This window comes from Erythrolamprus reginae, chromosome 3 (genome assembly GCF_031021105.1).
Source record: "Erythrolamprus reginae isolate rEryReg1 chromosome 3, rEryReg1.hap1, whole genome shotgun sequence".
NCBI lineage: Eukaryota > Metazoa > Chordata > Lepidosauria > Squamata > Dipsadidae > Erythrolamprus > Erythrolamprus reginae.
In genome coordinates this window covers 94,483,704-94,498,027 of record NC_091952.1, presented here as the reverse complement: position 1 = coordinate 94,498,027, position 14,324 = coordinate 94,483,704, and the positions used below count along the sequence as shown (strand labels likewise).

The 14,324-nt window shown below is 38.6% G+C and overlaps 1 protein-coding gene across 1 annotated transcript in view; it reads right to left on the bottom strand.

The window, feature by feature from the left end:
- Positions 1-1,995, bottom strand: part of ADGRL2 (adhesion G protein-coupled receptor L2) — a 312,721-nt gene extending 310,726 nt beyond the window's left edge. Inside the window, exon 1 of the mRNA XM_070746224.1 lies at positions 1,954-1,995. The gene's annotated coding sequence lies outside the window, so the exon portion shown is untranslated. The remainder of the gene's footprint in view (positions 1-1,953) is intronic.
- Positions 1,996-14,324: the final 12,329 nt, after the last annotated feature.

Below are 14,324 nucleotides of genomic sequence, written 5' to 3'. Positions count from 1 at the left end.
TAGTGGTTGGGATGAATCCTAGAAGGTGATTGGTCAGTGAGAGTTTCCTGTGCCGCCACTCTTCTTGTCGCTGATAACTGAAGGGATTGTGAGGGGAATGTTTATGATCGGATGGAGGTGGCTGGCGGCGGGCCGGATAAATGGCCTCCATGGGCCGTAGTTTGGGGACCCATGTTTAATTTCCCCACGGCACACCTGACCATGTCTCATGGCACAGTAGCGTGCCGCGGAACACTGGTTGAAAAACACTGTCTAAACAACATGGTTGCATGTAATTCTAACTGAAGATGAGAGTCTATATCAGTGATGGCGAACCTTTTTTCCCTCGGATGCCGAAAGTGCACGCGCACACACTATTGTGTCTCCGCAAGTGCCCATACTCATAATTCAATGCCTGGAGAGTGCGGAAATTGCCTCCCCCCTCAAGGCCCTCTGGAAGCCAGAGGAAGCCAATTTCCCAACTTCTGGTGGGCCCAGTAGGCCTGTTTTTCACCCTCCCCAGACTCCAGAAGCTTTCCTGGAGCCTGGGGAGGGCAAAAACTCCTTCCGCATCCCCCTGGAGGCCTCCAAAAGCCAAAAATGCCCTCCCAGAGCCACTGTGAGTCGAAAATCAGCTACCCGGTGTGCACATGCATGCTAGAGCTGAGGTAGGGCAACGGCTCACGTTCCGGCAAATATGGCTGTGTGTGCCACCTGTGGCACCCAAGGCAATTGGTTCACCATCACTGGTCTATATTCAGAAAGTATACCATTTACATTCACATATGTTTCAAGTTTCAAGTTTTATTGGATTTATATGCCGCCCCTCTCCGAAAACTCGGGGCGGCTAACAACAATCATGAACAATATACAATAAAATCCAATACTAAAAGCAAATTAAAACCCCTTAATATATAAAAACCAAATATACACACAAACATACCATGTATACAGTTGTAACGGCCTAGGGGGAGAAAAAAGTCTTAATTCCCCCATGCCTGGTGGCAGAGGTGGGTTTTAAGTAGCTTACGAAAGGCAAGGAGGGTGGGGACAATTCTAATCTCTGGGGGGAGTTGGTTCCAGAGGGCCGGGGCCGCCACAGAGAAGGCTCTTGTCCTGGGTCCCGCCAAGTGGCATTGTTGAGTTGACGGGACCCGGAGAAGACCTACTCTGTGGGACCTAACTGGCCGCTGGGATTCGTGCGGCAGAAGGCAGTCCCTGAGGTAATCTGGTCCCTGAGGTAATATGCAGCAAAATCCTAGTGAAACGTAACTGATAATTTTTTACACAGTTAAAATTGGTAAAACTTTATATAAGCCTAACCAGGGGTGAAATGCTCCCTGTTCAGGTTTGCCTGTTGGTAGTCGGAGAGCTGGTAGCTACAGTGGCACAAGGCTTCGCCCCCTTGCCTGGAAGCCACCATTTGGGTTCTTTTCCCTCTGCGTATGCACAAAACATTATATGCATGTGCAGAGGATAAAAGACCCCAAATGGCAGTGTCTGGGTGGGTGAAGCCTTGCACTATCGTCACTACCAGCTCTCTGACCACTGGCAGGCATGTCGAAACCGGGACCATTTCACCCCTGGCCCTAAACCTCTTTCAATCTAAAGGACAGATACAATTATTTTCTTTACTGTTAGAGCATAAACTATATTTATGTGTGTAGATATGTATATATTACATTAAATTATGTAGCAAAATGCATTGGTGAACACCCCAGGTTTCCAAAGCATTTCCAGCAGAGGTGGTAAATCTTTTTATTTCTTTAGAAACAACAACCCAAAAATATTCAACAAAAATTCAATGGGAGTTTTATAGAGGGTCTGAATATGCAAATACTTACATCTATATTAATATTATCCTTATCAACTTGCATATTTATTTTAAGTGAATTTTCATTATTTTAAAATGACAATTTGCTTGTTCTCACTGCATTTATTGGTGTCAGATACAGAAAATAGATTTCTGCTTACCATTCTGGGAAAGATGAAATTCATCATTATGCCAAAAATACCCTGGAAAGCAAAGACACGTTATTAGTTATTATGCCCTTATCCACGGGGATTCTCAACATAATGGATCAGCAACCACAGACCAAAAAAAATGAAACAAATCAATGACTAAAAATACAAAGCACGCTTTTCAGAGTGTGTCAAAAATGTCACATCTGCTTTTGTGTCAAAAATGTCACATCTTCCTAGGATATTCCGGTCAAATCGGAAACTCCTTGGTGTCTATGCTTGTGTCTATGCATGTATGTGTGAATGTTATGTATCTACGGTGTGAAAGCTGTGTATTCATGGACCATTCATTAAAGCTACTGTAGCACATAGATGAACTACTTGCCTGTACGAAGCCTCAAGTTCAATTCCTGGTATTGCTAACAAAGACAACCACAAGTCATACCCTGTTTTCCCGAAAATAAGACGCACCCCGAAAGTAAGGCATGTCAGAGGTTTTGCAGAATTTGCTAATATAAGGCACCCCCCGAAAATAAGGCATATTCAAGTTTACATACGGTACAGTGGAAAAACATACGGTACCATTCAAAGCTGTTCATAGCGGTACCGTAATAATGTGGCGTCCCCTGCTGGCCCCTTCCATCGCTTTGTACCGTCCAGTACAGCAGACACAGTCTGATGCTGTCTCACCGCCATTACAGTCTCCACTACAGTGCGTAGACTGTAGTTCCTCTGGTGGCCGGAAGCTGCAATAGCAGGAGTATACTGTTGTACCATATAAGTGCCGTCATTTGTGTGTGTGGGTGCCATACTGACAGGTACCGTACCATAATCAGTGTACCGTACGGTACACTTTCTTTGGGGGGGGTGAGCTTTTCTGCCTGTGAATTTGTCTTATTTGAGAAATATAAGCCCCCCCCCCCCCAAAAAATAAGACGTAGCACAACTTTTGGAGCAAAAATTAATATAAGACAGTGTCTTATTTTCAGGGAAACACGGTATGACAGGTTTCTGATACAGTTTAGCTACTACTAAATTGTATCAGGGTTGAGTTTAATTTTTCTCCCAGAAGTGTTTCCAGTGGCCAAGTGCTTACATCAACAAAAAGTGAAAGGTTTGCTTCCAGTGGTGGGTTCCTACTGGTACAGTAAGCTGCACTACTCTGGTAGCAGCCCACTGATTGCTCAAATCTGGCACAATGGCATCGGTCCACCTTTGCCTGTCCATGTGTGCTGCCATCTTTTAAAAATAATTTTTCACAATTTTTGGCTCTCTGAGCCTGCACAGAAGGGAAATTGTCCCTCTACTCATGCACAGTAGCAAAATTGCACTGGGGATGTATGCGAGCACATGAGCATAGCAAGCGTACGTGCGCATGAAACATCGCAATGCACATGCAATGCACTGGTAGGAAAGGTAAGAAACTCACCCGTTTGCTTCCTTCTCCCAACTTTCATAACGGTTTGGGGAAATGGGGTTTTCTTTAATGTAAAAATAGGCCCATGGAATCTCACAAAGCTTATTTCCACCACCCCCATGAAAAATCATGCCCTGGAGATCTGTTAGCAAATTTGAGCAGAACACGGTAATCTAAACATAAGGGATTGATCTGAGAGCGGCCTATAGGCCTTGGATTTCCCATTGACAGAGCAATGGTGAGTTAAACAAACAGTTTGACCTGACATAAGCTACTTTTCTGTGTTTCTAAATTTACCCTTCCTACATGTCAGGGTTAGCACATTCATAATATGTAGTCACCCTCAATTTAAAACATCTGAAGCAGTAGGTTCTCCAACACCAGCACTCCACATACTGTGTTTCCCTGAAAATAAGACTGGGTCATATTTCCCCTAAAATAAGACCTAACAAGAAATTATTTTTTGCTCCAAAAGACTCATTAGGGCTTATTTTCAGGTTAGGTCTTATTTTAGGGGAAATATGGCACTAAATGTTTCTGGCTGACTGACTATGTTAAATGGGGCTTATTTTGGGGGTATCCAGAAAAAAATCATGCTAGGGATTATTTTCTAGTTGGGTCTTATTTTCAGGGAAACACGGTAGTTCCAGAGAAGTCCAAAAGTCATATAATTTGCTTGACCAGTCTCCCGAATATTATTAGTCCATCCCTATGCTCACACTGCAGTAAGCATTTAACTTCCGACAACCTCTCCAAAATTGAAATAATTCCCCAAATAGTTCCAGGAGATACAGTGGCCTCCAGAGGGGAGTTGGGCCCAAAGGAATAATGAAAGTAGCAGCATGGTGAGTTAGTTCATGCTGCCTTCTCCCATGCCCCTTTATTTATTTATTTACTCGGTTGATTTATATCACCGTCCATTTCACAAACTGCCACACTGGGTGGCAAGCACAAGGATTAAAAATCAACGTAATCACCCACCCCATAGAAAGGTGTGAGACTTGTGGTACAAAGCCACGGTGCTGCTTCTTAATCATTCTCATGAAAGTGGCAACTGCCTGAGGATGTGGCTGGGCAGCTGAGGGAGAATCTCTGAATCCAATATTTTGGGAGCTTGCCAAGTTTAGGATGCCTGTGACAAAACCCCGACTGGTAAAGTCTTAATAATAATAATAATAAAATATGATTAAATTAAACACATGGCTGATCCCCCCCCCCCCCCCCGCTGGCATCAAACAGTTTGCTGTTGTGAATTCTAGGTATCGACTTCTTTGATCTTTGGCTCTTCAGTTAAATGTCTGACACAGAAATATTATTTTGGCCTTTTTCCTATAAACCTTCAGTATGACCATTCACTCTAAGCCTATTGCTTGTATCACTAATGCTGTGATCTTACAGGATTCCTTTTGGTCATGTTTTCTCATCCAGCTTTCTAAAACAGCAAACACACAGACAAAACCCCTTCATTTTTTCCTTCCTTCCTTCCTTCCTCCCTCCCTCCCTCCCCCTCCCTCCTCCCTCCCTCCCTTCCCTCCCTTCCCTCCCTTCCCTCCCTTCCCTCCCCCTCCCTCCCTCCTTCCTTCCTTCCTTTTTGATCACCAGTTCCTGAAGAGGGCAGCACATTCTAGATATTATTGAATCAAAATCTAAGGCAGCCTGGCTTTATTGTATTGAGGGTTGGGGAGTGTATAGGTAGATATATAAAGGCAGGTAGCTGGCTATTCATACCTCTTTCTGTAGAAGAATGAACCAGCTCATTCTTTTGTCAGGTTACAAGTCAAGGTCAAAACTGCATGGGATTATTAAGGGGAACATTTAAATAAGATACCTGGAGTGTATTTAGTAGAAAAAACAACAAAATATCAACAAGAAGTACTTCCACAAGGAGTGAGTTTTATCTTTAATACAGGAGATAACTTTTCCCCCTTATTGGCAGCACATAGACTGTCACAAAAACTTCTAAAGGGGTTAGATTTAATTATCTCACTCCTTGCACATTTCATCTCGATTGCTATGGCAACATGCAGTTGCCTCAGCAGCAATGCACACTTTAATCAGATATTTCCTCACTCATTTCATTGCTGTTCACCACAGCTATGCAATGAAATTTATAGCCAAGCCCTGGTAGATATTGCAGGACTTTTACAGAAATGAATGTCATTCCTTCTTTCCGGAATTCCAGACATGTGCATTCATAAGTATGCAAACATGAGCCACCTACTCAAACATTTATTTTTCAGGGAGTTTGGCACCAGATTATAGGGTAAGGTAAGTATGTGTGGTTTGAAAGAAATTTCTACTTCGCTGAATTTAGGTTGTTTTCTTTACACCTCCCTCTTTATAAGGCAGCCATCCCCTTATAAAGCAACTCAACCCAGCAAACTGGATAGCTCTTTTAGTTTCTGCAGCAATTGTGAGAATGAAACACACCATATCTAACCTGATTATTATTTTGTTCCATTTCCACTCTCCCCAGTCCTCCCAAAAAAAGCTTTTTGTTTGATTATTCATTCCTTGATTAGATACTTCTGGAGCAAATGACATGGCCTCCTTCAACTGTCTGATGGAGAAATCAGGGACAATTGCTAAAACAAAAATAATTAGGGGCAGTGAACCAACAGCAGGAGTACAATTCATAAAGAGACAATGCTACCATTCAGAAAACTAGAAAAATGTGTTTGCTGTTGGATTATAGGAATCTGTGGTATAGTCAAATATGCATCTGGCAAAAAAAAAAAAGTCAGCAGTTGGGCCTGAAGTACTCGAGATGTTTATGTTTCACCAATGTATGTTTATGCACACTCCTGAGAATTGAACGGGTAGCAATTTTTTTTGCTCTGTTTATGAAAACATTAGCGTCTTAAATGCCAAAGTTCTCTAAGTTAACTATATTTGAATCACTGGTTGTAGTAAATGAAAGTTCTTTTCACTTTTGTACACTGCTTTATTGCAATAACAGATACTTGTAGACTCAGAATGGTTCTTATTTTTTGAAATAGGAGTTCTATTTTTGTTGGTATTTGTGAGGATTCTTTGCTTTTTAAGTTGGTGTATTAGAATAATACAAACCAGGGCCATGGTAATAGTGTTAGGACAGTCTTTGAAAAGTAGTCATTCATGCAAGGTGCCTATGAAAAAAATATTATAAAACCAGAATTATGTGAGATCAATAAGGACTTAAGTAGCATGTTCAAGGTCAATCATTTCATTCTGCGTTAAATGATGGATGCACAACGTTTTGTTTATTTTATTCTATGCAGACCTTCTCCTACAAATGGTCCTGCTGAACACAAGCAATTATTTCCCTTTAAAATTTCTCTTTTTAAAAGATTCTTTTTACTGTTGTTGGTTTTAATTCTCTTTTTATGATATGCTTTTTATAATTACTGTAAATTGAAGGGTTTTAAAAAAAAATATGTGGAAAATCTTCTTCTCTCCCTAAATATATGATTATTCAAAGATGGCAACAGGCGACTTTTTAAAATGTATTACATGCATTTATTTGTTAAATTTGTATGCTACTCATCTCAACATCAGGTGACTCTTTCAACCCTGTTTCCTTCTCCATATTTTTAAAAAAGCTAATTTAGATATTACATGGGAAGTTCATTGGATCTCATTATATTACTTTGTTCTATGAAAAGCAAATGGGATTAAGGTACAGCTTTTGACTGTAACCATGCAAGAAAGATGAAAAGATCATTTCCCTTTCTAATTCAAATAATTCTATGCTTTTCTACTGCCCCATTATTGATACACTTATGGAAAGAAAATCATGTAAGTATTCATTCTATATCTATCGAATACCTTTCCTCCCATGGCCAATATTAGCTCCCAGTGATTATTTAGATTAAGGCTATGGAATAAAGGAAAATCTTCAGTCACTATTCTTAACTTAAATCAGGCAAGGAGATGTCATAGTTCCTTCAGAGAAGAAGAAAAAAATGTATTTGACAATTCAAGTTAGAGTCTAATTTGAAACAACTCACAGCTATAGTTTAGTCGGAAGCAGAAAAATAGCTCTGAGTTTCTAAATATTCAAAGGTGACAAATCATATTAATCCATTGGAAGGGTATGAAAGAGAATAAGGTGCAACCGTTCCCACCCAGGTTCCCTGCAACACTACAAATGACATCAAGGAGATGTCATCAAAACTGCACCCTTTCTGGAGAAACAGTATCAGGATGACGAGAACATTTTGAAATTTTCTTCCTGGGAGCTGGCACTTGAAACTGGCCATCTTGCTCTCTTTCTCATGCCTCTGACACATCTATCCTCTTGATTCATTGGTTAAAGCTACAAACAGCATGTCAATTTATTTATTTATTTATTACTTAGATTTGTATGCCGCCCCTCTCCGAAGACTCGGGGCGGCTCAATGAAGAAAGAGGCTAAATAGATTTTTCAGAATAATGTTAGGAAAATATCTATCTATCTGTCTATCTGTCTATCTGTCTGTCTGTCTGTCTATCTATCTATCTATCTATCTATCTATCTATCTATCTATCTATCTATCTATCTATCTATCTATCTATCTATCTATCTATCTATCTATCTATGTGTCTGTCTATCTGTCTATCTGTCTATCTGTCTATCTGTCCATCTATCTTATCTATCTATCTATCTATCTATCTATCTATCTATCTATCTATCTATCTATCTATCTATCTATCTAGCTATCTATCATTATTGGATTTGTATGCCAGCCCTCTCCGAAGACAAATGAATGAATTTGAATGAATGAATGAATGAATGAATGAGCTTATAATTTGACTTTCAGCCTTATTTATGTTCAGGCTTTCTCCAATTACTCTCAACATAACAAAACATAGTACAAAGAAAACTTGAAAAGATTTGGTAGGACACATTGTCATTTAAAAAGAGAAATACAAATAAAACAAACTGCCAGCTAAACCAGTGCAAGATCTTAATGACTACAATAAATCATTTTACAAAACTGAAGTAATGTCTACATGAACATTGGCAAAACCCTTTATGCAGTATCGGGTTCCTATCGGTTTGGATGAGGATGCTGCACCCGTAGTAAAACTGGAGCTGTATGGGCAGCTTTGGGTGTCCCAGCAAGATTTTGCTTCTGCAAATGCACAGGAAGCAAAATCTTGTAAGGTGACGCACGCATGTGTGAGATTTTGGCGCTATTTTGCTTCTGCACATGCGCCAAAGCAAAAAGCCCCGATGAAATCTCTCATGTGTGCATGTCCCCTCACGAGGTTTTGCTTTCTGTACATGCACAGAAACAAAATCTCACCGGGACACACACACTCGCTTGCCAGAGACCTGAAGATGTGCACGCAGCGCCCCGGTAACAGCAGGAGCAGCAACCCCTGCCTGCCTTTATGGCTTGAGACCTTATACTTTTCCATATAGGTTCTTTCTATCTGATATATTGATATATTGATGACTGGAAGCTCGGAAGTTTTATCAATAATAGCCTCATCCCTGTGGAATTGTATGCCCCCTCCCCAAGGTCAAACTAATCCCTTTCTTATTGTCCTTTTAGAACAGTGTAAAAGAGTATATTTCAAAGGAGTCTTTTTTTGAAAGGTGCAACAGTTGGTTGGAGGCTGTAACTGTTTTTAATTTGCATTTCCTTTTGTAGATTGTAAACAATCTACACTGAACAGAGTTGTATACAAGTTTATGCCAATAGTAGTAATGCCCACAGTGTTTACTAGCCACCTGACGCCTAGTAGAGAAGGACTTTGATGGACCATCCTTGGCAAGCAGTCCCAGATTGCCTGCACCTGGATCATTTCTCACTTTTATATCAAGTTTTGCAATGAACCCCCTCCTGTGTTAATGGGGAATGCTTCTGAAAAACTGCATCTTATATTTACAGTATGTCTTTCTGGTCTACTCAAAAGCCTGACTTGCACTCACAAGGTGTCACATGATGTAAACTCTTTAGGCTAACTCATAATGAAAGCAACGTTGGCATCCAATCTTTGGGGCAATTACTAGAGGAACCAAGCTAAGGCAAAAATACTTGACTTTGGTAGATGAAAGGATTATGGCAAGGAGCCCACTTGTAAGGTGTCTCTCTGGCTATTTCAAACCTCAGACCATTTATAAATGCACATATGGTAAACCACTGCACCTTATACTGTTGCATTGGAATTAGTAAAGTATAATTGTTGCGTCTTTCCTAGAAGACACTTTAATCTAGATCACAGTTTTCCATTGCTTAGTTTGCCAAATTTTACAGAAAATTAAGTCCACCGAGTTTGCAAAAATCATAATATACACAAGCAGGCATATATTTGAGCAGCACTGTTAGATGGCATGCATACTTAATCAGTAATAGCAATAAAATAAAAGGCAGGATTCTTTTTTAAAAAAAAAAGTCTAATAAATAAGTAAAACCCAATACTATACAGAAACCTTTTTTAAAAAACTTCTAGCTTAACACGTGATACTGAAATCTGTGCAATTTTCTATGTTTCATGATTATGCATGTGGTCTGGTGCTATTGATGTCTAAAAATTTTAATTATATCCAGCATCTCTCTGGAAACTCCCAAATCAGTTCTATGTATGAAGAAAAAGTGACATTTAATCAGCCTCTTTCTTGCAAGGGAAGTTGTTTTATTTGTTCTCCACCCAGGTTACAAAGGGCAAGTGCTGCAATGGTGAAAGTATCAATAAGCTGGAAAAGATGCTTCAACATAACGTTAGTCATTGTAGTAGTTTTGTAAACTTTTTTTTTTTGCATATCACTCTATGTAGGCAACAGGAAGGGCACCCGGTTACTAAATGCTCAATGCCATTCACATGCCGCAACTCCACCTTGATGCAAGGGATTACAAGGCCATTAAAAATGTGAGTACTTTTTTTGATTGAAAGTGATGTAAAGAATATAAAGAAAATGAAATCTATTCTTGGCTGATATTAGAGAACAACCATTGTATTCGGGAGAGGTTTTAGGTAGAGAATTAGTCTGGACTCTACAGAAAGAAAGGGGGCAAGGACTGACAGCCCTCTACACCCCCTCAAATGCCTTCGTAGGCAAAAGCTGTGAGCCTGGGGAAATTCTTGTAGAATAGGCATCAAACAATGAAGTTGATGGTTTGAATTCTAGTGATATGTTTGCGCCTGGCATTAATGATTAACTTAGGAATTGTAATAAAGTAGTTTTCAATTGATTATTGTTAGATACATGTAATCTATATACGGAAATTGATCAGTAGTGGGATAGCAAAGAGGATAAATCATGAAAGTCCAAATCGACAGCATTAGCAAATGCCATGACTTGTGAAATTGCATTAGATGTCACAACACATGAATACAACATCTACATTTGGATGATGATGTCACTGCATAGCAATTGCCATTTTGGCCTTATCATAGTTCTCTGTGGCACAAGACAAGTGTATCAAGTTATAGCATTTTTAGGAATCAATTAAGAATACAGAACCTTCTTGAAGAAGAAGGAAGATTGAATTAGCTCATAAATTCCTGGCTGTACTTGAAAAAAATAAATAAAGGAAACTTCAGGGAAGTGTCTGCATAGATTGAAGAAAAAAGAATTGAGAGTGAGAAAAAATATTTTTTTAAAAAATGATCTGTTTGCAATTTCCACCTATAATATGCAGTTTTACCATTCTCTCACATAATTTCTATCAGAGAGAATATTGATTTTTCTCCCCCTGCTGAGTTGCCTAATAGCTCTGAAAATGATTCTCTGAATCTGACTTTAACATGAGATCTTTGCTTTCTTTCAAAGTGGTAATTAGGAGGGGGGAATGAATGTCATGTTGGGGGAAAAAAAAGAAGTGCCATAGACAAAGATTTGTCACGTAAGGAAAATAATTTGCCATAGAGACAATAAATAATAAATAAATAACACAAAGAGTTTGCCCCCAAGAGATTTTTTTCCTTATGAACATGTCCTACATAATACATTGACTCTCAAATGTAAACATATCAATGAATTGAAAAACAGGAAGGTAGTTATAAATTACCATAATTACTTCAGGCCGATATGCATTCATAATCCTATTGTACAGTATGTGCATAATTCTATTGACATAAGGAATCTTATCAATTCTATAGGTGTAGCTTGGGGAAAAAACCCTCTTTTCCACTTGCATTTTCTTAAACCCACTGAGGGTTCTTAAGGGAGGGGCAGGAAATCAGAATGAAACCCCTAACTTTCAAATTTGCCTCCCCCCCCTCCCCCCCATTTTGTACTTGGTGGATCAGCATGAATAATTTAATAGGGTTGGAAAACATTCATAGTTAATCTTGATTTTGCTTGATTTTGATTTGCTGTCTAAAATTCTTGTATACCAGTCTACTGCAAACATACCTTTTATATGTATCATTCAACCATAGTTATATGACAATCAGTTTATGTTTTTATGATCATACTTTTATTTATTTATAGCTATTTAATTGCATTCTTGATTTCTCTTGAGCATTGGTTTGCTCATCGAGAAAGTTTAATTGCAGAGATCTTGCTATAATAGCAATAGCATTTAAACTTATATACCACTTCATAGTGCTTTTATAGCTCTTTCTAACTGGTTTATAGAATCAGAATATTGATTTTTGACACCAACAATCTGGGTCCTCATTTGACCCACCTCGGAAGGATGGAAGACTGAGTCAACCTTGAGCTGGTGGTGAGATTTGAATGGCTGAACTACAGCTAGCAGTTAGCTGAAGTAGCCTGCAGTGCTGCACTCTAACCACTGTGCCACCCCAGCTCTTAACAATCTTGGCAATATAATGGATTAAGCCAATGTGGCCCTTTTGATAGGCTGAATTTTTCTACCTACCTACCTACCTACCTATCTATCTATCTATCTATCTATCTATCTATCTATCTAATCTAATCTATCTAATCTATCTATCTATTTATTTTTTGATTTCTAGGCTGCCCTTCTCTGAAGACTCAGGGCAGCTTACAACATAAAGATATACATAAGATAAAAGAGTATAAATCTAAGATTTTTTAAAATTACCACTCCTAGCATCACTTGCCATTGCTTACAGCAATAGCAGTAGCATTTTATATACCACTTCACAGTGCTTTACATCCCACTCTAAGTGGTTTGGTGTCAGCATATCCCCACCCCCCACTCAAAGCTGGGTCCTCTTTTACTCACTTTGAATGAATCAAAGGCCGAGTCAACCTTGAGCGTAGTAAGATTTGAGCTGCCAAATTGCAGTTAGCCAGCAATCAGCAGAATAAGCCTACAATACTGCATTCTAACCACTGCACCACTCTGGCTCTTATACTATAGTTATACTAATGTTAGCAAGAGATGCTAGGAAATATGCTTCAATATCTGGAGAGTAATGGGCTCCCTACCTCTCCATTGAATAACAATGGCTCTTTATTATTAAGGAGATCGTATCAATACTTGAAAGAACACAAAGTTGAAATTATACTGGTAATTACATGTATTACATGTAATGGGTAGTTTCCATTACATAACGATACCTAGTGGTCCAGTTACATAATGGTCCAGTTTGAGTTGGGAGAGAAATTTCATTACCATGTAATAATAGTCATTGCATTTTCCCCCCAATCTATCATGAGATTTGCATTTCCCCCCAATCTATTATGAGATTTGCCATTCATCAACTCTAGAAGATGGGAACAGCTATACTCATTGGTAGCATCACAAAGAACGAAGTTTTGCCACTACTTCTGCCTCAAAACGTGGTGAGAAATATACATATTTTAAGTTTCAGCTGCTTGTTAGCAAATATATGCATCTTGAACTATCTAAGAGAAATTTAATACCATTCCTACAGTTGAGAAAGTTTGAAACTCACGCTATTGTTTAAAATGTATTTGTGTGTAATGGAACTATGTGTGCAATTCTTCCATTTACAGGATTAATGCATAGATTTACACAATTCAGAAAAGTTAATGGTAATTAATATTCTCAAAATCTGTAATGTGTTTGAGAACATCTTATTTCTCAAATATTAAATGATATCTTTTGTTTAAGAGGAAACCAGCAGAATTAATAGACTTCTCCCAACTTTTCCTTTTTCACCCCTCAAATTGTGAAATTCAAATGGAATATTGCATAAGCCTTAAATACGGAAAAGGAACTACTGTATTTTTGGAATATAAGACGTACCGCAGTATAAGATGCACCTTAGTTTTTGGGGAGGAAAATGGGGGAGGGGAATCTGCCTACCAGGTATTCATCTGCCTAGCATCCTTAGTCTGGTCAGCTTCAGCACATTATTTTATCCCCTGGTTAGGACTGAAAAAAAACATTATTTGCAGGGAGTAGTAATGAAAAAAGACTGGAAGCTGGAAAGAGCTGGAGGAAGATTGTTAGCACCTCGTTAGGATTGGGAAAAAAAGGTTTGAAAAAGCTATATTTGGAATATAATACCACCCTAATTTTCAGCCTCTTTTAAGGGGAAAAAGGTACCAGTACATCTTATACTCCAAAATAATATTGTAGTTAGAACACACACATACACATACACATTTCTAACTAGAATACACACACATACATGTATGAATTTTAAGCATAGCTTTATTATACCACAAACATTTCCTGAGGAGCTTATTACATGGTTAGCTAAATTTAAATTTAAAAAGACGCAAAGGTACATTCGAAATAAAAACTGTTTAAACATGCCTACAGGTAAGGACCAAAAGAGCAGGAGAAGTAATTCCTCCTGTGAATGAAATGAAGCTGTAGGAGACATTTTGCAGTAAGACTGACAAGAACAAGAAAAAAAGTGAAAGTCTTCACTTTGTTTTTTGAATAATACTGGAGAATACTCCCTAAAGTTCCAATAACCAGAGTTTGCCAGGATCCAAAACCAAGAAAAACATACTGAGTTATTTCAAAGCAGTTTCCTTCATTGTTCCTCACCTATATTATAGACAGAAATCTTAGCTACAAAATACACAAATTCTTCAGTAGGCTTCATATAAATTTTTGAAAGAGTTGTTAATTCATTC